This window comes from Dermacentor variabilis, chromosome 1 (genome assembly GCF_050947875.1).
Source record: "Dermacentor variabilis isolate Ectoservices chromosome 1, ASM5094787v1, whole genome shotgun sequence".
Classification (NCBI taxonomy): domain Eukaryota; kingdom Metazoa; phylum Arthropoda; class Arachnida; order Ixodida; family Ixodidae; genus Dermacentor; species Dermacentor variabilis.
The window spans coordinates 112,372,675-112,396,686 of record NC_134568.1 but is presented as its reverse complement, the minus strand read 5'-3'; the positions used below and the strand labels follow the sequence as shown (position 1 = coordinate 112,396,686).

At 50.6% G+C, this 24,012-nt stretch overlaps 1 protein-coding gene across 20 annotated transcripts in view; it reads right to left on the bottom strand.

The window, feature by feature from the left end:
* Positions 1–24,012, bottom strand: part of CaMKII (Calcium/calmodulin-dependent protein kinase II) — a 284,190-nt gene that overhangs the window by 221,898 nt on the left and 38,280 nt on the right. The window lies entirely within an intron of this gene.

The following is a 24,012-nucleotide window of genomic DNA, read 5'->3' as shown; positions in this document are numbered from 1 at the left end:
GTGTGGGAGAGCTGCCACGTGGCAAGCGCGATCGAGCTTACGTGCATATGCAGTACCACGGGCTCGCTTTCAATTAATGGTGGCGGACAAAGTTTGCGCGAACGTCACGAACACTCCTCGTGGACGGTTCCCTACGCGATTTGCAAGCTCGAACGCGCGTGTCTGTAAACGTGCAGCAACACCAGCTCTGCCGGCGAACGGCAAGACCGCACCTCGCTCCGGGTGCAAGGAGGTGCGCGGATGGGCGCGCACGTCAAGCCCGGGGGTGGCTATACAAGGCACTAATGCGCTGTAACAGCAAAAGAGGGGGAACTCGGGCAAACAGCTGCGGCACACGAGCGAGCCAATAAGCGCCGAGAGAGCAAGCCTGGAGAAACAGGCTCGTGCGGAATAGCCGCTTAATCTCCGCGCGCACGTGAGGCAATTCTCGAGCGCTGCACCGAGAAGACGAGTGCATGACGGGAAGGGAGGAAGATTGTGCAGAAACCATCGACGACGACTGTCAAAGTAAGCGAAGATAGCCGAACACTTCCAGAAGGCTATCCGCTTCATTAGAGTGGCTTTTCTATACATTGTTTCTCTTAAAAACTTACCATTCCGTGCACACTGTGACGCCTACACAGGGTGTCCCAGCTAACTTTAGCCAGAGGTTTAAAATATGCCAATGCCACGTAGCTAGACAGAACCGAGGTAATGTTTTCCGTCGCTTGGAGATGCTTAAATTATGTTTTTTTTTTCATTCAGCCTAATTAGATAGTTAGTCTTAATTAATCAACTTCTCTAATATTATAAATATATTGCTGAAAAATATGAAAAGTGTCAATGAAGAAACTGTAGAGCGACATGAAAAACTCCCGATACAGCTTTCTGTTGCTCAGTACGTGCTACATCAAAGTGATTATCGGAGCGTGAAAGAAGCCCGCAAATGCACGCAAAATTGCCGTGCGACTGGCCGCTCGAGGCACTTTGCGTGCATTCGCTGGCTTCTTTCACGCTCGGATAAACACTTATGTAGCACGTACTGAGCAACAGAAAGCTGTATCGGGAATTTTTCATGTCTCTCTACAATTTCCTCATTGACACTTTTCGTATATATCTATAATATTTGAGAAGTTGATTAATTAGACTAGTTATATATTTAGGCGGAATGAAATATATATATATAAGTTAAGCATCTCCAAGCGACGGAAAACAACATTACCTCGGTTATGTCCAGCTACGTGGCATTGGCATATTTTTAAACTCTGGCTAAAGTTAGCTGGGACACACTGTATAATGCTACAATGAAATGCGTCAGCATACAGCAGCCAGATGTTCTAAATCCATTAGGCCGCGATCACTGGCACGTTTCTCTTGTGCCAAAGTAGCGCTTTGAAACGTGTGGTGCGTGCATCACGTGCCGGTTTAAAGCATTCTTCTCTCGGGACAGCTCGCGCTACGAGACGCCGTGCTGGAGTGCACTGCCTTCGGGATCTGCCCCCGAGAACGCTTAGATGCAAGGAAAGAAAACGGCCCGAACAAAGCTAAAAACGTACAGAAAGCTAGAAATACGCCTATAGTCACAAAATGAGCAGGAACAAAAAAAAGGGGGGGGGGCGATGGGAGGAACGTCCACAGTACAAACACACCATGCCTCCGTGCGTAAAGGCTGCCTATAGAGAAAATGATATTCGCGCGAATGGCAAGACGAAACAGCGCCCACGGCAACGGAGAGGCGCACTCAAGCGCCGGTTACCAATCGATCACTCAATCATCATACTGCTCCATGTACAGTAAGCTTCCGTCGGTAAAAGAAAAGGAACAAGGAAACAAGAAATAAACATAGCACAGACAAAAAAGTGATTTTCACGAGGCATCGACGCTTCCGGCGCGGACAGCCTCGAGGCGTGGACTTAAAAAAAGAAAAAAAAAAGGGGGGGGGGGGGGGGGGGGGTTCCAAGTAGGAGCAATCGGACCTTTCCGCAATGCCCAAGATGTGCTCCCACTCTTTCTCTGTATAACCGAAGTGAAAGAGAGGGGGAAAAAGGCGAAATTGTCATTAAGCTGTGCGATAACCTGTGCCGAAGGGCCCTTTGAAAATGGGAATGGCTTTTCGCTGGCAGAAGTAAGAGCGCGAAAACGCCGAATCTTCGTTGAATACACAGCGCGGTGCACATGTTGAGTAGTTGAGTGTGCGCGCGTGAAGTTCTTTTCCTGCGGGCGTCACATAATGGAGGCGAAAAAAAAAACACATTTTTCTACCTACGCGTCTATGACAACACTGTCACAGTGGGAACTGGGAATTTGTGTCCCAACATAAGAATCTTGCTGCGTGTCCTCGCAACGTGTCCAGTGAGTGTGGCGACAGCAGAGCTCTCTCACTCGATCCGCATGCATTCGTCCTAATTATTTTTGCATAATATCGGGCAAAATTACTGCTAGGAGCGCGCTATACGATTGATAATAAATTATCGCTATTGAAGCGAATTTTTTGGGCTTCTATGCTTTCTAAGAGCGACATCAAAAAGTTTCACGGTCTTCCATATGTTGTCCCCCACAACTTAAACTAAAAAAAGAATTAATTCTGAGGATTTACGTGCTGGAACCACGACATGATTATGAGGCACGCTACGCTGTAGTGGCCAGTGACTCAGCAGTAATTTCGACCACCTGGCGTTCTTTAACGTGCACCTAATACACGGTACACGGGCGTTTCTGCATCTCCCCTCCATGCATCGAAATGCGGCCGCCGCGGCTGGAATTTGATCCCACGCCCCCGCGGGCTCTGCAGCGCAACGCCAAGGACACCATGCCCCTACGGCAGGTGTAAACTTCAACTTCAATAATATGCACATATACGAATAGGTTGCCGACACGGTCAGAACGCATTCAACATTTTATATGTGATGTATAGTCTTCAAAAAAAGATTTTAAGGAAATTATGGGGTTTTACGCGCCAAAAACACGATCTGATCATGAGGCACGCCGTAGTTGGGGGGCTCCAGTTCAATACTGAACACCTAGGGTTCTTTAAGGCATACCTAAATCTAAGTAGACGAGCGGTTTCGCCATCTCGCCCCCATCGAAATACGGCCGCCGCAGCGGGACCGAACCCGAGATATCGAGCTTTGCAGCACAACGCCTTAGCCACACCGAGCTATCGCGGCGGGTTGGTAAATGTACTTGCGACTCTTTATTGTCTGCTGCACACGGTGCAGTATTTGGCTCACATGTTCACATAGAGCCTCGTGTACAAATCGGCAAAGTTTTCTTATGCTCAAAAGGTGTTTCGGGGCCCCCGTTGAGTCTGTATACGTGCATAGAAAACAAAGAAAGGCCTCTTCGCGTATATAGCCTGTACGGAGCGCCAATCCCTTGACATCGCGTTAAATGGCTCTGCGGCTATGGCGTTCTGCTGCGCAGCACGAGGTCGCGGGTTCGATTCCAGATATTCGTGGCCGCATCCAGTGGGGGGCGGAATGCCGCACCCAATATGTCCGAATGATGTCTGCGACGATGTGTCGTGCGAAGATTGTGGCTTCGGCTCCCACCGGCGGCAGTTGTCGTTTCTTCGAAGTGCTATCACTTTCATTTACTTTTATTAAGAATAATGACGCTTATCGCAAGTTTAACGCTTATTGAACGTTTCAAATTATATTTAAAAAAGTTAACTTGGCCTTACGCTTTCCTTGGGTTCATTGTCTGCTGGCTCCATATGGTTCTCGGTTCTCCTGATTCCTCTCACTCGTGACCTCGGTCTGTCCGCTGGCGGAAGGGGAGCATCAAAATCCCGCGTACCCACAGAAGTGTGAGAACCAAATCAGACAAACGGCGCAGTGGCGATAAAAAAAGAGAGAAGCAAACGTTTCTGCCGACACACTGCAAGACGAACACGCCTCGAGCGACGCCGGCGTCTTCGCAACATCGGGCGCCACCGCGCCGGCCCACCGAGGGCCACATTCCGAGTGCCACCACTTGTTGACTCCGGCGCCACTTCCCGACGCGCGCCAAGCGCCGCTCGCGTTAGACGTCCCATTAAAAAACCCGAGGGTCGCCGTCGTTGTCGTCGCCGCCGTTGCCGTGCGAGTCACGCCGTCCGCGCGCACATTTCCTAGGAGTCAACTGCGCGCGCCCGTGCACAGTCAGAAGCACGAACTTTGCTTGCGCACTGCGGGTGTGAAACACCGATGCATATTGTGGCACGACTCGGGTACAGCTGTAGCGAACGTGACGCTAAAGCATTTTATTTTACAAACCCTGTATAATGTCCAGCGTATCACGTATGCTAAGCTGTGTTTTATACGTCAACACTGACTGAAGCACGGGTAACGTTTCATATATACTGCATGCACAGCGAAGTTTAAGTTGTGCTTAAAAAACGTTGACTTATTACTTCACAAATTAGTTTTTACTCAAATAACACGTAACTGTTTTCTTTTTTTTTTTAATAACCATACTCTCTACGGCCAGAAGTAAAGGTGAACAACTTAAACTTCTCCTTGACGTGGAACTGTCTCTCGGCATTACACAGAGCTAAGTGGGCACATTTCGTGCAGTGGACGGCTTAACTTTTGCTACTGCACAGCACGCGCACTAATGTGCTAACGGAATTGAGAAACTTAATGAACTTTCAGCAATCACTGCTTATAACATTCTAATTTTTTCAGTAAAGTGTACGACATCCTCCGCAAGTAAACCAAACTTCAAAGGCGTAATTACAATATCTGCCAAAGACAATTTTTGAAGGCGCGAGATGAAACTAACAAAAGAAATACACAGTTTTGCGAAAGGCAACGCGAGCGCATTTTCTTGCAGAGTGACGATGCATGCACATGAGTTCCTAATTCGAGTCGCACGCCGCCACCAGCTCGCCTTCCTCGAAACGCAACGCTGCCATATTATAAGCCGCCCCGCAACACCCGAGGGATTGAAAGAGTAACACGCTTATCCTGTGTATAGTATATACGTATATTTACACTGCGGATTTTCATCGGCTTGTGAAACACCAAAAGCTGAAAATGCCGGCAATAAACGGAAACTGACGAGTGCACTTGAACATTCGCAATGCCGAGTTTGGACTGCAGTCCCTAATTTCAACTTGCATTCGCAGACAGAGGAGAAATTTAGTTTTATCGCGCAATCCCTGGTCCGTATACTTTTGCTCACAGGTGTACGTGAAGCACAATAAAAACAAAGTCCACCGAGAACAACGGCGCGGAGCGAAGGGGGCGCCGCCGACTAATCTCGTTACGCCTCGTTATTAAATATAAGCGGGGTCGCGCGCGCGCCGAAAGCCGGCGTTTTCGCTGAGCGAGCACGAAGATTACGAGCGTTTATATAGGTGGCCCCAGTGGCAACAAAACGGGGAGGGGGAAATGTTTATTTAATGGTGGTTGGGATGTAGTGGCGGGTCTATAAAGCCGAAAGTAGTACAATACAGACGTGATGCAGTCGATCGGCTGCGTGCGTGTCCAACCCTTCTCACTGGAGCGAGTTTCTATCGGAGTGCGACATTCGAAAAATAAGATAAAAGGAAGAAATCGCGCTATCAATGTGCATCCCGCTATGAGCGCGCCGCCACGCAAATTGAACAACGAGGAAAAAGGCGGTGCCACGTACGAACGACGATTGGTACGTGCCCCCCCCCCCACACACACACACACAAACACGCTTTTTGGGCAGAGGAAAAACAACAATATACCGATGGCGAGCGGCGAAGAGAGAAGAGCGAGACAAAACGTATTTATTGAGCCGTTCAGTATATGGGGTGGATCCTTATTCCAGGTAGCTATGTGCCGTGTTGGCTCGAACGGCCCTCTCGACCAGCAGTGGTCGATCTTGAGGTAGGGAGTGTTGCCCACTGCTCGGGGGAAGGGGCGGGTCGAGCGTGCGTATAAACAACGGGAAAGGCACTCTGCGGAACGAGATACTCCCGCGGGGATTCACACAACCGCAAGCGTATGCCGTGAGCGCGCGTTGAAATCCTGACACTAAAAACACCACGGGGTCGCGGCGAGTGAAGCCTGTTATATGCGCATTCGAAAAATCTGCGCTGGAAAGCTGAGCACTCGGAAAGTTGCGAAGCAAGGAGCCGAAAATAATTAAGAAATGGGGAGGAGGCCCGCGCAGACAGCAGCAAATTGCGCATCGGCCACACACGCAAGCAGCGGAGAAAAGCGAGCCCGATCTATAGCCCGTCGATCCACTGCAGCTTCATCATCGCACAAGTGGCGTGCGCGCGCTCGCGTACCGCTCTCCCTACACGCTGCAACCATCCGCTCTGAACGAAGATTATAAATTTGAAACAAATACTGAAGTTTCGAAGATAAAAGAAAAATAGTAAAACGGGGCGCCAGCCGAATTGCGTAGGCCCCCTGATCGCGAGGGGGGGGGAGCGAGGAGGGGAGGGTTGAAACTCTGTGCTTATACGTAACTCGCACCGAGCGCATCGAGTGCTTACACAGCGGCGCCGCGCCAGCAGCAGCGCAGCGAGCCCCGGTACAGTCCCTATAGTGCCCTGCACTCTTCGCCCAACCTCCGAGGAAGGGGGCTGACGAGCAGTTCCGCTACAATCTGCTCCCCTTCCGGTCACTGGGCAAGAACGGGAAAACAGGACCGACCGGTGTGGTGACGGCGGCAACGCGCTACGCCGACTCTAGACCCGATTAGGTTTCCTCGGATTACTCGGGCACATACACTGCCTCCGAAGACGCGCTGCTCAAGAACGGCAAATAGTCCGGCGCCGTGGCGAACCTCGCAAGCGCTTACAGTGCACCCACGCGTGTAACGCGACCTATAAGTGAAACCACACAGTACCGCCTGTGGAGTCCATGTGGCCTCCTCCCAGCCATGCATGGGCGCGTATACGGCGGTCGTCGCGCGTCCTCCTTGGCCGCGCATGGCTGAAAGCGCACACGCGCGCACCGCTGCAGGTACACGCAGACGGCAGAAATTGCAAAACAGCTCGAAACGAAGCGCGATACGAGAGAAGGCATTGCGCGCACGCCTCGCTAGGCGGACAGGCACAGATTATGCACACACGCCAGCAACTGACGCAAAAAGCGCCTTGCTGGATAAGAAGTTCCGAAAAAGCCGGCTACACAGTGCCGCGCCGCCTGTCCTGAGAACCTGTAGTCGGCTCCCTCCATCTCCGAGCCGGGTGCACGCCGCGCTGATTCCGCAATATCTATTCCGGAGTAGCGAAAGTTTCGCGCTTCGTTGATCTCGGCTCGAACGATCGCGGGAATGTGTTTCCTTTCCTTACAGACAATCAACGGGGCAAGAAGTGGAGTGGGGGAGGGGGGAGGACGGAACAAAAAAAAAGGAATGTCGCAGTCGGCAGGGCTCCCCGGTGAAGTCAAACAAAAACACGTTCGACAGAACAACCCGTGCAGACAAACAGGTCAAATTTAAATGAAAAATAAATAAATATCGTATTGTAGCACATGTCCCCCATTTAGCACTAGCCTGTGAAAAGGTTCTTACGGTCATTCCACGCCAACAGTTCCAACCGTGGCGCTCGAGCAATATCCATTTCTCTAAAAAAATACAAAAAAAGTTTACAGGTATATAAGCTACTTGCGCAGTATTTTCCCGAAATATATTGCGCGGAAAAATTTTTTTCAGTAACATGGATATGCGCTATGTCGATCTACCTTAAAGCATACCTTCAGGATTTACATTCTTACGAACTTCTGGTGATCACGGCTTTTATTCCTCTCCGCACACACCACCATCTGCACCACCCTGGTTTGCATTTCCCGCCAACCCTATGAGGTGAAGTCGAAGAACCAAAATATTGCAATGGTGAGACTCAAAATACAAAAATGTCTTTAGAGCACAGCTCTTCGGCAACCGTTCATGCGGCGAGCGTCGGCAGCCGCATCGCCGGCGTAACCGAGCACAGGGAAAGATGAAAGAGCGAACGCGGAGCGGGATATGAAAGACGCGAGCCGCCAACGGCGGAGACCAATGAGAGCGGCCCCTTCAGTGACGTGCGCGCGGGAAAACGGTTCATGCGGATGCGCCCTACTGCTCGACGCGTACTCGTAACTGGTCGCAGCCGGACTGCTCGTTTCGTACTATTGGCTGCTCGTATCAACTCCCGCTAGCGCTTGTTTGGTTTGCTTGGTTTGGTCTCGTTCGCGCTTGTTTCGATTGTCAAGGTTTGCGATTGTTTTGCGATCTGATTGTATGCGCGACGCGAATTGTGTAGTATACTTTCTGGAAGCCACGCGGCACCAGCGATAACACGAACTTTCGACGAGTCGTGCATAAAAGCCGACGCGCTTGACTCGCAGATTTTCGATGGTCGCCGAGTCTGCTATTCGAGTGCTAAATTCAGCACGCGAAGTTGTGTAGGATGCTTTGCTAACACCATTCTCTTAGTACTTAGCTATGAGAGACATCGCATTTTACATAGAAAAAAATCTTCCTATTTGGTGTCAACATATTATCCGTGTTAGAAAGACACTGCCCAGCGAAGCTGTCATCATGATTCTTATTACTCTGGTGAGTTGTTCTATTCAAATATGGCCACTTTATTAATGCTTGAAAAAATGAGTTAGGCGCACATTTCGTATGAAAAACGTGCGCAGCTTGCACCAGTGGTGCAAGGCTGGAGTCGAACAGCGGAGCTTGTGATCACCTAGATTTTACGTGGCTTGCCTAAGTTGTTTGTAGGTTTTGCGAGGTTATGCTAGGCTTTGCTAAGTTTTTGGTAGGCTTGGCTAAGTAGTTTCTAGGTATTGCGAGGTTATGGTAGGCTTGGCTAAGTTGTTTCTAGGTTTTGCGAGGTTATGTTATACGTTTTGCTAAGTTGCTGTTTCGGCGGGCTTGACGCTGAAGTTTCCGAACAGTCGCAGGCCGGGATCGCTTTCTTGGTGACGTCGAGCGTTCAGGTGCCGACTCTCGCGTTCCCTGGACTGAACTCGGGATACTCGATTCGGCGTCGCCTCTCATGAGGCGCAGCTTCGGCGCGATGTTCCGGATCAGCTCGGCGGCGACGCATCGCTTCTCGTTTGGCAGTACGGCGCTCTTCCTGGTATGCCGCTTCTTCGGGCGTCCGGACTGTCTCGGTCTTCCAATGGCAGCAGCACGTACGCACGGAGTACAGGAGGCGAGAGGTGTGCCGCCGCGCCGGCTGTTCCGAGCTTTCACTCGCCCGTGACGTCATGACACCGCCACACGCGCGTGGAGTGCGATGAGGTTACGTGGCTCTGTGCTCTCGCAGGTGGCTGCTAGGCAACGCTAGACGGCGCACAGCTGGGCTAAGTTTTCTGGTAACGCTCCACGGCGGAACTAAAAGCTTCAACAGCTCCGCTGTTAAACGTTTGCTGCTACTTTCATCTCTCTCTGAAACAGGCCCCCATAACACGAATTGCTCATGGCTGCTAACACGACAGCGCGTCATGTAGAGTATTTACAATTTAGTTCACGAATACCGTAATATCAATCACACGAAATAAAAGTTTCGTGGTTAAGATCGAGTGCCAATCCATTGGAAGCGATGAAATGATTCCTGGCTGGCCCTCAGTAGCCCTTATCGGCAACATGGCACACCTCTCACGCAACGGTAACAACCGATTGTCGTTATGGCAAGGCACGCATTGTTCACGAAACTCATCAGTTCACAACTTCGAATTGAAATCATGAAGGAGTTTTTTACAGCGACAATTGCAATGCCTAAAGCATACTCGAGGTACTATAGCGCAGCTTAGGGTGCCTAGAAAAGGAAAATTCAAGCACCTTCTGCCTCACCATGTCTCGATCCTGCGTTGTTTAATTATACAAACGGAGAACTATTCGTTTTGTCAGTTCATAAAAGAGAACCTCGCAAACCTTCATAAGGAAGACACCACAAGCCTTACATATTTCACTTGATTTTTGGCCCTCCACCGGATAATTATGATATCTTCAATATGTCCCATACTACTCATGAATGACGCTTCGGCTTCTTTCTGGCTGCAGTCATACGGTCCAAAAGGCATATTTCACGAAGCAATTTGGGCCGGGCAGCCTGTGTCGGTTCGCCAAACAGATTCGTCATGTATATTCCTCAAGCAACAAACACCAGTAAATTGCTCGAGTGGGTTGAACGTGTAGCACGGAAAAGGGAAGATATATTGGTACATTCCTTTTCGTATTCTGCAAGCAGCTGTAAGCCTCAATTAGCCCTACTTCATATTACCGCCACTTAATATAAACAAGTGAAGAACCGCCTAATTTTGAGAAGCAGTTAAAGAATCAAGTGGTGTTGGTAGAATCTAAACTGCAGTGTTAAGTCCTCGTTTTACTGCCGAGCGTTTCTGTGAAAAAATGCAAAGTTCGATATTATACCATGAACTACTCGTCGTAAGCAAACCTGTTTTAGCGGATTAAAATCAGGGTAACTGTTGTAGAAGTCATATATAGCCAGCGTTTGTGACATACTTGATGCACCGCGGCAGGTATGGTATCATAACTGGATTCTTATATGCTATATTTTTGCGGCTGTCGATCCGCGGCATGAAAAAGCCGCAATGGGTTGGTCTGCGCTCCTTCGACTGGCACTGTAGCGTTGCCTTTGAGAACTGTATTGTCGTCCAAGAAATAAGCTCTTTGAATTAATTTTCGTGAACGAAGACGCGGCAAAATATATTTTAGATGACCGCCACAAGTATACAAGCAGAGGGAACGAAAGCGAACAAACGAAAACACTGCAGAAGGCGCCGGGAGAATGCCCGAACTGCAGCAGACGACAGGCGCGAGTCCGTGCCCTGACGTCATGCGAGCGGCGCTCGCAGCGCTGTGTAGTTCGTTCTCGGGGCTAATAGCGAACGAATAGAATGCCGATATAATTCGCGAACGACAAACACGCGGCGATGCCACTTGTCTGGATCTGGTGCGCAAACAGCGAGAGAGACTGGCCTACGTGCCTTGCCAAACTCCAGCGCTGCAGGAAACAGCGTCCCACCGCGAGCTCCCACGCCAGGCGCACGACGATGCCGACACAACGACGCAAACAAGTCGGCCGACGGCAAATGGGCGCGCTATGCCGGAAGCCCACTGGGAGACGATCCAAGAGCAACCGACGCCGTACGATGCGTCGTCGCGACGCCCGCTCGATGATGGCCACAGCTGGCTCGGCTGCCGCGGGTGAGGGAGCTTCTACGCGTCGACATACCAACGCCCAGCACCCTGCTCCGCCCCTTGGCGGGGCAGCCAGATAAACACACCTGCGGCCGGTAGCGCAGACGCATTTTACGCGACGGTCTTTTGAGTAACGCGCACACAAACAAACGCCACGCCAGCGCCGGTGGAGACGATTCCTTCCCACGCGGAACGAGCCGATGAGCGAAGGTCGCTTCGGAAGGAGCACCGCGACCGACTGCTACAGCTGAACGAATATGCGTACTTTTTTGTTTATGTGAAGGCTGTATGAGGATCACTGCAAGGTTTACGGCGATCGCTCTGTTTGAAAGTACAAAAAGGGAAAGAAAAAATGACTTAGTGGCTACGCGATTCGAAACCTAGTTCTCCGGAACGAACACTACATAATTGTAATGATGAGCAGTGGTCGAACAAGGAATGCCGCTGGAGCCAACATTTCGACCAGGGAACTTGTCTTCGTCAGGTTGTAATTGTAGCGAGAGAAACATCCACTGCGTGCACAGCCAATACATCACACTTCAATAACTTGAAAAGGAACCGGAGAGTCAGCGCTGTGTCCTTCTGTTTTGTCCCGTGCTGGTCGATTTTGCAGACTATACTCCCTCATCTTCATGGATATGTACCAAGTGGCTCAGATTCAGACGCTGTTGCAGAACGGGAAAGCACGCGCAACGAATACTGTCTGTCTGTATGCTACGTATCCAAACTGGCAAAACTGTCTCCTCAAATCTAGCACGGTTACAACAGGCAACTGTTTGCAAAGAGAAAATGAAGTGTTGCACTTTGACCGAGCCATACGCGGTATGCGCCACCATTACTTCTAAATGACAAAAGCTGATAAAGAACGTACCAGTGAAAAACCCGAGGAGTAAGAAATAATTGCGGTGGGATGTACCGTTTCCAAAACGCTCAAACAATGAAAACTAAGACGATTCTCCAGAGCTTCGCGAACTATCGCTGTTACTACTTCGCACTTCAACAATGAACAGCTCACGATATTTTCGTGAAATTCCAGTAAGCTAATGAACCGCAACTTTCACCTCCAAACACACCTCGATACCAAGCAAGAGATAACACAATGCGTGACGCGCATACTAGCTGATGAGTGCTACACAAGTGCAATTACAGGGCGAAAAATTATTTTCGGCTGTTACAAGGACGTCCAAATAGCGCAGTTCCCATGTACAGGGTGTTTTTCCTTTTCTTTTTAACCACAGCAATTCTTTCTTTTTATCTGCCCCTGGCAGATAGCACGAATTCTAGCCCTCGATCTCAATTACTCGATGAGGCGGCCATTACTTCTACGCGAAATAAAATGTTTAATTGAATAATTCACATAATTGCGCTAACTTTATTAACTATTTACTTTACGGCGCATATTTCAATCTACGAATTGTGGGTAGTGAGTATGCAGGACATATCTACTTAGAGCGAATTCTCAAGGCTACGCCAGATTCGAGATATCTTCAAAGTGTTAGACAAGGTGCATTGGAGTTAGTTACTTTTGTTCTTCAATGCATAAGACAACGTCTTCGTAAAAAGTGAAACAGTGCATTTTTACCACAAGTTTGGCGGCGCATATAGCGATACCGGTGCCATCCTCAGAATTCGTTCTGAGTCGATACGTCTTGCATACTCACTAGCTGCAATTCTTAGAAATATGCGCCGTAATGTAATTACTTAGAACGTTAATTAGCGTAATTGTTTTATTTACTCAATTAATTATTTCGACATGCAGAAGTAATGACCATATTATCGAGTATTTTAGATCAAGGGTTAGAAATGTCCTATCGGCCACAGGCAATTTTTTTAACATTTCGTGCAGTTAAAAAAAAAACTGTAGTAGCCGTAGGCCGCTGATGCTGCTCCCTTACAATGTACGTCACCGTGTCGCCGTGCGAACGACAAAATTAATGCAAAAAAAAATTATGCAGATCACACGCACTGTGGAAATCGATGTAAGCGAAGCTTTCTGTGCTGTTTGCTTAGACTGACGATAATTAGCGGTGATGCTGACGGCGCACGTTCAATTTCTTCCAACGTTTTGCCCAACACTAGAGTAGTGAGTTGATGTTAAACGTTACCTTGCGCGCACCACTGCTGTTTGTCTGCGTAGTACGCAGAACACACAGGGAGAGGTGTTAGCTTGAGGCGTTGTTGTGCGCCATATTTCATAACCTATGCGAGGGTTGAGCATTGGCATTGCCTCACATGGCACATCGCATTGTGGCAGAAGTACTAAACTTGAATTCGATTATGGGGTTGTACGTGCCAAAACTACAATCGGATTATGAGGCAGGCCGTAGTGGCGGACTCCGGATTAGTTCTGACACTGTGGTGTTCTTTAACGTGTCCTTAAATCAAAGTGCACGAGCGCTTTTTATTTCGCCCCCGTCGAAATGCGGCTGCCTCGGTCGGTATCAAATCCGCAACCTCGCGCAATGCCATAACCGCAAAGCTGCCGCGGTGGGCGCAGAAATGTTGATCTGACTCGCGACCGCATCCTTTGTGTCGCCTAGAGCCTGCGGTGCGCTTTAATGCGGCTGTGCTTCTACACGCCCTGCGTAAGTTGTCCGCTAGACATATTTGCATGGTTTTATTTTTAGAAATAGCAACAACGCACCGTAACGTACCTTGAACTTAAGTTTATCCAGCGTTTTCTTGTCTTCTCACGTCACCTTTTCCCTTCCCCCTCCCCCACCCTTTTATTTGTATGGGAACTGAAAGCAAAGAGTGGCAAGGTGTTATTCGCTCGTTTCGCGACTGCGTTGGCTCTACCCATCCGCTGCCTCCTCTCCCCCCTCCTCTCTTCCATTCTATCTAGCTTCCCTCTGGACATGCACGTTACTAGAAAGGTAAGCGCTTGCGGAGGGGTCACGGATAATTACAGCTGTCAAGAGGCTAATGTGACGACGCCCTCGGAACACCAAAGGGAATTGTGCACATTCGACGCGGTGCGGTCAAAACGAGTTTCTTGCATCTCTTTTCTTGTCTAACACATTCCTTCCATGTATACACACGCTCTGAACCACCTCCCGACGCGGTGTGCCAGACGGCAGCAGCAGTAGCAGCAGTGGGAAAGTCGAAGGAAGAGGCAAAGAAAGCTCGCTTTAAGAAGCATCTCGGCCAACACTGGACTCCTGAACCAAATATATGGGCCGCAGCAAAGGCGTACAGCGCTCGCAGGGCACTGTCTGCCGCCGCTGAAGGATGGATTCACTGTTTGGAGTGTTTTAGTTTGGCGTTTTTGCGCTCTGCTCAGCCAAGCCGCTTAGCCGCAAGCGGGCTAGCGGAGCGACGAACACGGTCCGCTTACAAGCTGCCTGAGCGGAGCGAGCTGCGCAGCGCGTTGGCTAGCGTTGGCGTCAGAAAGGATTGGATTGGATGCAAAAGCAAGCTCGCTGGCTATCACGTAGCGTTCCCCTAGACGGCGCTTTATTTTCCACTAGATAAAATTGACCGGTAACACATTACAAGTGCACGTCTAGATACTTCATGGACAAAATATTCGTTTTACTTTATAAAAGTGATCAATGGGCATTTTTATTTTCTTTCACTACCCTGAATTTGGCCAGCGGGCGTTGCAACTACGAAAGGTCCGCTCCGCTACGTTGAACGTATAACTAAAACGTGAAAATCGCCAGCCGCTCCGCTGTGCCATGGCTTAGCGGGACAACTCGGAACGGAGCGGACTGTAAAGACGCTCAACTAAAACACTCTTCTGAAGCTGGTCACTTGTCCCCGGTGCTTCCGTCGGAGGGCTGCGTACATTAGGCTCTCCCACAAAGCCTGAAGGTTGGCGCAGCTGCCGTTTTACGCGTTGGGCAACCCGTTTGTATAAGTGGTAGCCGTTCCGCCGTGCTATCTTGAAGACGTCTTCTTTCCTTTAAAAAAAAGCAGGAGCACGAGTCCTCACGAGGCAGAGAGAGAGAAAAAAAATGAGGAAAGGCAGGGAGGTTAACCAGATATCAGTCTCCGGTTTGCTGCCCTACACTGGGCATGGGAGATAGGGGTTAGAAAGAGGACAGAGAGGAAAACATAAAAAATTACCGACGATTACGTTACTTCCTAATGCGAAATTTGAGCGCAGCAAATAAGCTGTTTCACCTTTTGGATAGATTGAGGCAAAGAAATCGAGCAACACATGTATGCGCTATCACATAATTTTTTTTTATTTTTCACACGTATTCCTTTAACAAAGACTCCACTAACAGTTCTTGACAGTCATGAAGGAAGCTTTGTGGTCGGAGAAATAGACTGATATATGTTCGACTTGGTACACCAATGCTTGATTCTCAAAGACGAGATCTATACAAGTGCCTCGCGAGGTTGTCACAGCCGTGGGGGAAGCAGAGGCTAAGCGCCGCCGCCGAGAAGACCCTGCCGTTCGCGCCGCCGAAGCGGAGGCTCATCGCCGCCGTCGAGAGCAACCAGCAGTAAGCGAGGCTGAAGCAGAAGCTCATCGCCGCCGCCGAGAAGACCCTGCAGTTCGCGCCGCCGAAGCGGAGGCTCATCGCCGCCGTCGAGAGCAACCAGCAGTAAGCGGAAGCGGAGGGGGGCGGCGTGTACACCCAGCGGCAAACGATGGGGGCAGAAGCGCGCGCAGCAAGCGGACAACACGATAAAGGGAGGAGGGAAGAGATAGCAGCGACTGACTGATGCCGCTGACGGCGATAGTGAGTCAACCCCAGCTATCCGCCACACAAGAACAGGGGGGGGGGGGGACCCTTTCCTCCTCTTTCTGCATGGCGGCGACGGTGTTCTATGCAGTCACGTTATCTTGACTCTCTAGCGGCGTCAGCGGCATCCAGCGGTATCAGTCGGTCGCTGCTAGCGCTGGGGGGATGAAAGGGGGGCGGAGCTGGTTACGAGGCCGACGACGACGCCGACGACGACGACGACGCCGACGACGACGCGAAACCCAGGAACGGACGCCAAAGAGCTGCGCTCTAAAAAACACGCACACACGGAGGCGCACACACAGGCAGAAGTTGCGGTGCGATACACAGTGCTCAAACATCTAATATACAATCACCGTATCGAAAACGCCAAGAGCCAGTTGCAAGAAGCGAAAGACGGGACATGGCAAAGAAACAAAAACGGAACTCGGAAACGGCTCGCTTTCAGCAAAACAGAACCGTCGAAAGTAATTCGCGCATTCATATCAGACAAGCACTGCATCCCAGAATGAGAATGGGGAAGAAAATGGCCTACGAAGACAGGGGAGGAGGGACGGGGCGAAAATCCCTTCAGCACCGGGCAGAAAAATCGTAGGGCGCGTAGTACGTGCGAGAGAAGACGCCTCCTCCGGCATCTCGCACATTTATCGCGAGTGCAGGGCGCGGATTCTTCTATTCCCAACTCTCGCACGTCTTTCGCGCCCCCACCCGTTTGGCGTCCGCATAGAAGACGCAAGCTTGGAGAAAGTGGAGGCCATGGGGCCGACCAGCCACCCTCAGCGCAGAGTCCGCTCAGAGAGCGCCGGTCCACGGTGCCGCGCATCGCCTAGGGCGAGCACGAACACGTGCCCGGAATGGCTGAACAGAAAAGGTTGGGGAAGGGACCAGCGGTGCGCAGTCCGCGCACGGGCGCAGTGGACGCTCCGCCACCGATGGGACCGCCACCTCGGGCCGTCCGCCGATCCATTTGTCTCCGTAACGCCGTACCCCTCTTCCCCACTCGTTTGATGGATTGCCCAATTATTCGGGCAACGCGCTGTGCCGCTCCGCCGTAAACTAACATCGACGACACGCGCCTTCGCCGCCACCCCGTGGAGGCGGCCGCGAACCACGTGGCTGGGAGGAACAGACGACAGTGCGCCTGCGTCGACGCAGACAAAAACCATCCTTCTTGAGCGCCGTTCGTCTCCGGCGAATGTGCGCGCCTTGTTTCTCCGCGTCCCAGCCGCGCGTGCAGAAAATGATGTCTGCCACTGCCACCGCAGTACAACAACCCCCTCCGTTTGCGAAGGAACCGCGCGCGTTTTCCTCGATCGTCGCTCGGCCAGTAGAGGAAGCACGCCATCAGAAAGCGTCCGGCCGGCAGCGCGCAACAACGCACTCCAGAAGGGGGAAGAAAGAGAGAGGAACGGGCGGGGGCACTCGCAGATGCACGTTATTTTTCCGACAAGGATGAAGTCCTAGTACACTGTAGTCCTACCACTCCGAGGGCTCCACAACAACCTCGGCCTTTTCTCACACCGCGCCGCGGCGAGAGTTCAGTAAGAGAACAGGGCCAGCGAGGACGCCATTCCGCGGTCGAATGAGTTCGTGGCACGATTCATTCCTCGCGGCTTTCTACAATACCTGACAATGTCGGGAGCTGCTGAAGGGAAAGAAAAGAAGATGAAAAACGGAGCGAACACGTGCGCTAGAATCTTCGGAATAACCTTGGACAGCAGTTCGAAACTGATCAGAGACAGCGGCCAACCGATCAGGCAGCGGCCTACCGTCAAAGGCATGCATGCCTTATCTCAGAAGCGAGTGACCCGCCAGGTTATGACCCCGGGCACTATGGCACCGGTTTCGCCGTCTCTTCGACTGAGTATGCTTGGCCTTAATAACGCCGATTCTCGCAGCCGAACAATGGCCGACAGTTCACGCGTTTGTTGCAGCGTTCGCCCCGCCATAAAGGCGCCGAGCGTAGCAACATGGCGCACGTACTTGCAAACAACTTCGAAGAACCTAATCAACCTGGCTATTATATGGTATTGCGCAAACACCTCCAAGAGGAACAAATGTTCATGCGCGTCTTGCTCTAGCGTCCATTTAAAACGGCGCTGATCAGGGACAGCTAGACGAGAGCGACGGATAAGCGTATTTGCGCGCTAGGTAGAGGCCATGAGAAGAAGCAATGCCGCCGCAAGAGAGCCAACGTTTATTGGGAACGCCAGCAAGAATTAATGCCAGGGGCGAACCACTGACCGTGCAGCAGCACATCGCGGTAGCTGGTCGGCGACGGGACGGAGGAGGCGAGGAACAAAGAACAGGCAGAAGGTTTCGTTGCGGCCACATTCCCACAACACTCCGACGTCGCGAGCACGGGAAAGCTAGAAGCTTAAGCGCTTATTCCCGCTTCTTTCGCGGTGTATTGGTGCCTCACCGAGAGATCACGCCTCGCAGCTACTCGGGCGCTTTACCGACATTACAAAGCTGCGCACTTCCCCCCAACTGCGAAGCGGTTGCACCCTTCCGTCAAGCTTCAAACTCGCAACGGCCTTGTCTCGAGAGGGAACCGCAGCCTCCCCTACTCGGCGCTATTTGACTGCTCACGGGTCCAGCGAAGAACACACGCGACGCGCGACCATGTGCACTGACGCGAGCGAACGCCGTGCCGGAGCCGCTAGGGCGCACGCTGCGGGGCCCGGACGCTATCGATCCGGCCCCGGTGTGGGCCGTCTTTGCAGCAGCAGCCTGCAGAGCCAGTGCTGGCTCTTGGCTTCGGTAAGCCAGACCGGGAAGCTATGCGCACCGCATCCTGCAGTGGAAGCAGCGCGACTAACCGCAGCGGAATCCAGCCGAACGACCTCCTCCCGCCTTTTTTTTTTTTTTTTTCGGGTGCCCACATGACAGGATTGCAGTGGTGGGACTGCACAAAGTAATTTTGTGGCAATTTTCGGAGCAAGTAAAATTGCGTTTTGGAGCATTTTGGAGCACGTTGGAGCACGTTAAATTTCATTTTGAAGCAATCTGGAGCAGATAAAATTTAATTTTTAAGCAGCATGGAACAGGCCAATCTGAATTTCGGTGGAGTAGCGGAATATGGCAGCGAACTTCGAAACCACGAAAACAGAATAAACCAACATGAGCGCTGTACTGAACTGTCTTATAAGCAACGTCTTAAGCTGAATTTTGAAGCAGACTACTCTGGTACTGAAACCGTCTAGTGCTTGCAAATTTTGGTAATAGTGCCTGTAGATTTTTAATTAGTGATAGTAATCACAAAAAATTCAGAGCCATTCCACTCTGTGAAGGTGGACGGCCAGCAGAGTTGTATATATGGTGATAAATATGTTCATAATATATATTTTGATTGAAAATAAAAGACACATACCATAATGAATTTGGTTGTTTCTTCACAATTTCTTTGCTGTTTTATTAATTGCATGTTCGATGCTTTCTTTTATTTTTAACCTTCTTTTATTTGCTGTTTTAGATTTATTATTTGCTCACCAAGGTGACTATCGCTGTCTCTTCGCTATGATATAGGCCAGCCGCTCTGTGGCGACAGTAGAAAGGTTCTGGGCCAATGTGAGGTCTATACATGGCCGATGACGCGTCGTGGGCACACTGATGTTTGCGTAACATTGAATACCGAACCGTTCCAAGAGAAACGCCACGAACCACTTTCCGTCGGGTCGAGACACGCCTATGTTGAAATCACCCACCACTACGGATGGCAGTGAAGTTGGTAAGGGGAATTCAACCAAAGGTGCACACGCTTGGCGTTTGCGGTACGATCTTCGTCCGTATTACGTGCCGCCCGCCGTCGCCGAGCACATTCCCGCTTATGTTCACGACGGTGTTCTTCCGGAGTCCTCACCGTACGCGGCGTATACCCACTGCACGGGTGGAAGCGAACTGAGATAAGGTTACGTGGTTTGCCTATAGAGCCAGTGCCCTCAAACCGCAATCCATACTATTTTTTGTTTGTATGACGATATTTTGCGGCAGAACGCTCCCTAGAGGACACATACGCTGAAATTTGTTACAACTAAAATTTGCTATGGGCCTGATGAGGAGCCCTTTAATGTCTCAACAGTGTGGGCAAAGTGCCTGGAAATGCGCTTCACCAACAGACCGTAAGAAGAAGCCAGAGTTATGAACTACTGTGCTTTATTATTGCGATAGCAATTATATGGACACTGCAGGCACATGTATGCCGGCATTGTCGGCGTCGCCGTCGGGTTCCGCATAAAGTCCAAGGGTGATACGGTGATACCTTCATTCCCTCGCTACATAGGCTGCATGTGCGATAAAAGCTTGCGAGGATGAGCAGACGATGGCGGCTCAATCTCGGGCGCGCAAGGGACGAAAGGGAGGAGAAAGCGCGCCGTCTGCCGTTGCGCGCAAGGCATCGGAGGGGAGGGGGGTGAGGGGGACGTTCTAATCTGGCGGCTACTGCGTATGGCGCGGCCACGCGACCTGCGATGGCGACAGAGTGCGCCGAGTACTGATACCTTCGTGTGTGCTGTGTTTTCGCCGCTTGGTTCGCGTTGAAGCATGAGGCAGCACGAAAGTGTATTCTCCCACTGCTTCCGCTGCCGCGCTTCCTCACTCCAGCGTTTTGACAGCGAGTCCGAGTGGTGATCGAGTGAGATGTGTTCAGGTTTGCTTGTGTGCACGAGACACCATGCTTGTTAATTTAGTTATTAAGCGAATGATTACAGGCTTATACGACCGCTAAAACTACTATCCTTATTTCGTATAACTGTCTACTAATTTGCTATCGCAATTAATACTTCGCCTTTCGGGCGAAACTACGACTGTTCTTTAAAGCCATTTTTACATAACAGACCAGGGTATACTAGTTATACCAGAAAATTATAGAACAGATTGGAATAGTTTTACGTTATACCGTATAACGTAAAACTCTTCCAATCTGTTTTTATTCCAAATCAGCCATTATAGCCCTTCGTGACAGGCTAAAATGGCTCAGGCCTCATCCATATAGGCATAAAGATAGATTGGAATAGCCTTGAGTACAGAGACGCCAGCCCGGTGAACCCACTGCCGCGCGCGCCTGCCGAGTCGAGTTCGTTCGCAGCGCCCTCAGCCTACTTTTTGTTGTGTTGCGCCTCAGCTATAGGGACTTGACTAGGGAGCACCGCGCTGCTCGGCTCGCTCAATCGTATTCTAATAAAGTAAATCCTGGCCGTTCCCACAGCAGCGACGATAGCTGGGAGTGGCCTCGCGCGCGCTCCGGCCACTTGCCGGAAGCGCCGATAAGTCCATTGTTGTAAGCGCGAAACTTACGAGAAACTGTGCGGGAGGCGCCGTCGTGCGGAAAGTGAACTGCACTCTTTTTCGAAGAAAGAAACCAGTCGGTGTTCGCGGCCAGCATTGGAGCACACATGTCAAAGCCGTTCTGGGGCATAGTGGCGCAATTTCCGTCAATTTTCGGCGTTGGGCGCAGTTTGGCGCAGGAATTTCAGTTTGTATCAAAATGGCGCAATGGGTGCAGGAGTCCGACCCCTGATAGCGGATCACAGGCCCCGTCTTCTACACGAACACAAAAATGTGACAGCTATGCTTAAATGAAAACATGATGTGCTGGAAGTGTTACGTACCTGTCATGCCAGTGGCGACCAAGTACGGAAGATGATTATAAACAAAACAGTGGAAACAAGAGTGGGAAGATGACGGTTGGCGTGACCTCACTTTTGCAGCTTCCAGGAGCGGGGGAGATTGAAAATATGACCGCACATTTGAAAAGGCGGGTTGTAGCCCACATCATTTCTCGCTTTTTGGAACACTTCATGGCAGGTCTGTCCGTAGCACTTTTTTTAACCGATACCGCAACAGTAGCGATGGAAGAGTTGGAGGAGGAGGAGGAGGAAAAAACTTTATATTGCAAAGGAATTTGGGACCTCCCAGGCCCCCTGGGTCCCCGCACGACTCCACTGCACTCAAACGTTCATGTTTAACATGTCCATGACGCTGGCAGTCCGGTTGGCGGCGATCTTCTGCCTTGTTTCACTCTTCGTCAGCAAAGTAGTAAAGGCAAGGCGCAGAAGACCAGGACTCAAGAAGAAGAACACAAACGACAGGACCGGCGCCTGAACTTCAAACATGAACCAACTAGCCCAAGCAAGAGTTTTACTTGAGCATCTTCGTCAGCAAAACCAGCTCACCATCAGTCGCACTTCCATAATACTACAGTCACACCCTTTACAAAATTCTAATATGTCCACTGAATTTTGCACACTGAACTACGTGCGGTTGTTGTTGTTGTTGTTGTTGTTGTTGTTGTTGTTGTTGTTGTTGTTGTTGTTGTTGTTGTTGTTGTTGTTGTTGTTGTTGTTGTTGTTGTTGCAGCAGCAGCAGCAGCAGCAGCCGTACGGTAAATCTTAAAACGCGAGATTTTTGCCCCTGCAGGCGCTTGTGGCGCAATGCCAACGTTCAATAGGTGCTGTTTACGTATTTCTTATCGACGACTACGTTGAGATGACCCTTCCGGGTTGCCACATCCAGTGTGAGTTCCTGAGCGTGTGATCAGACCATTATGAGCGTGTGGTCAGATCAGACTGATGAAATGGTGAACGATGGACATAGATCCGGTGGCACCTTGTGAAAAGCGCGTAAAACATTCAGCCAAACCTGTGTGAGCTAATGAAGTAACACCGCCGCTGTTCGGTTGTGATCGGCTGTATGGATAGCCAATCTCCGCACGCAGTGACGTACCGCAGGAAGCAGTGGTCCTTCCCAGCTGCGCCGATCAAACGGCGCCGCGCGGCTACTAAATGCTGAAAGGACCCCGGACTGACTTTCCAAAATACAAAGCTCTAGATTGGTAGCCTACTAACTCATGGCCTGTGACTGTTCCTTCCCTTCCCTGCCACACGTTCTTGAAACAATCCCGAATCGAGTACATCGATAAGTTCGACAATTCCGATCAAATGGCTCGCTAACGTTCTCGCACAAGACTCCTAATGGAAGCGCAGCCACTGACCGAGTACGTACCTATTCGCCTGCCCCCGCTTCCGACGCCGCGAGAGAGAACGTACACGCGGTGGCGCTTCATCTACTCGCAACAGGATCCTGCGAGCCGTTTTCAAAGGACCACTCTTGCGAGTTCATTGTCAGGCGTTCACAATATACTTCTGCACAACAAAAGGGGGTACGTAATGACTGGAGCATTACATAGGCCATGTCGGTTAGATCGCCCTGCGGTTGTAAACCTATATACGTCTGCCACAAAACTGCAGTCGTAAATAAACTACATCCACAGTGAGAGTTTCATCATGGCGAAGCTTCAGTGCGAAGTATGCGGCACACACGCCCACAGCATCGCGCTGCGCGTCAGATAGTTCGACGCTACCGCGACGGCCGGATGACTACGAGCTCCAGCACGCCCGCTGCGCGCCCCTATGGCGCACAATACGCTCGCTCAGGCCCTGCTGTGCCCCCCCCCCCCCCCTCGTTTCATACTCGCACCCGTCCCAACGGCACTGGTTAATGTGACGACGGTCGCAGAAAAAGCAGCTGAAAGTCGCAGCATCCAATTATTTTCCATGACGCGAAGTTTTATAACACCAGCCTGCTACGGTGACTGCTTGACGGAGAAGAGTCGCAGGCAAACTTAAAGAGAAAAATAAAGGAAATGAAGTAAAGAAGATAATTCGCGTTCGCCGCTATGTAGTTCTATCAGCAGCGGGGCCAATAAAATTAATCCGGCCATTCATTGCATGCCGCGGAAGGTTGGGAGCGCCGCAGAAGATCGGGGTCGAAAAGCCCGCGTTAAACGTATTGTGCACGTTTCTCTGTGTGGATTTACGGGCCTCAGCGGCTTCGTGATAAAGATGAGCGCGCGCGATGACAAGCGGGTTCACAATAGCGGCGGGCTTAGGGAAACAATGGCGCCTGCGGACGCTACTCATTTGCACCACAAAGGCGCTCTCGCGAACGGCTTCTATGCCACTGCCACGCCGCAACGCGAAGCAACGTTCCGAGACGGCCCTTTATAAAAATAAAAATATTAGTACCAGTAGCGTTAAACTAAAATCACGAAAGAAAAAGTAAAAGGGGACTTGTAGTTCACGCTTGCGGAAAGCGGACGAATTTGCGGTCAATGTAGTCAAAACAACGGAAAACAAATTGTGTTCATTTATATGTTAGCGCTCGTACCGCAGTGGCGAATACCAAGAAATATACTTAAATAAAT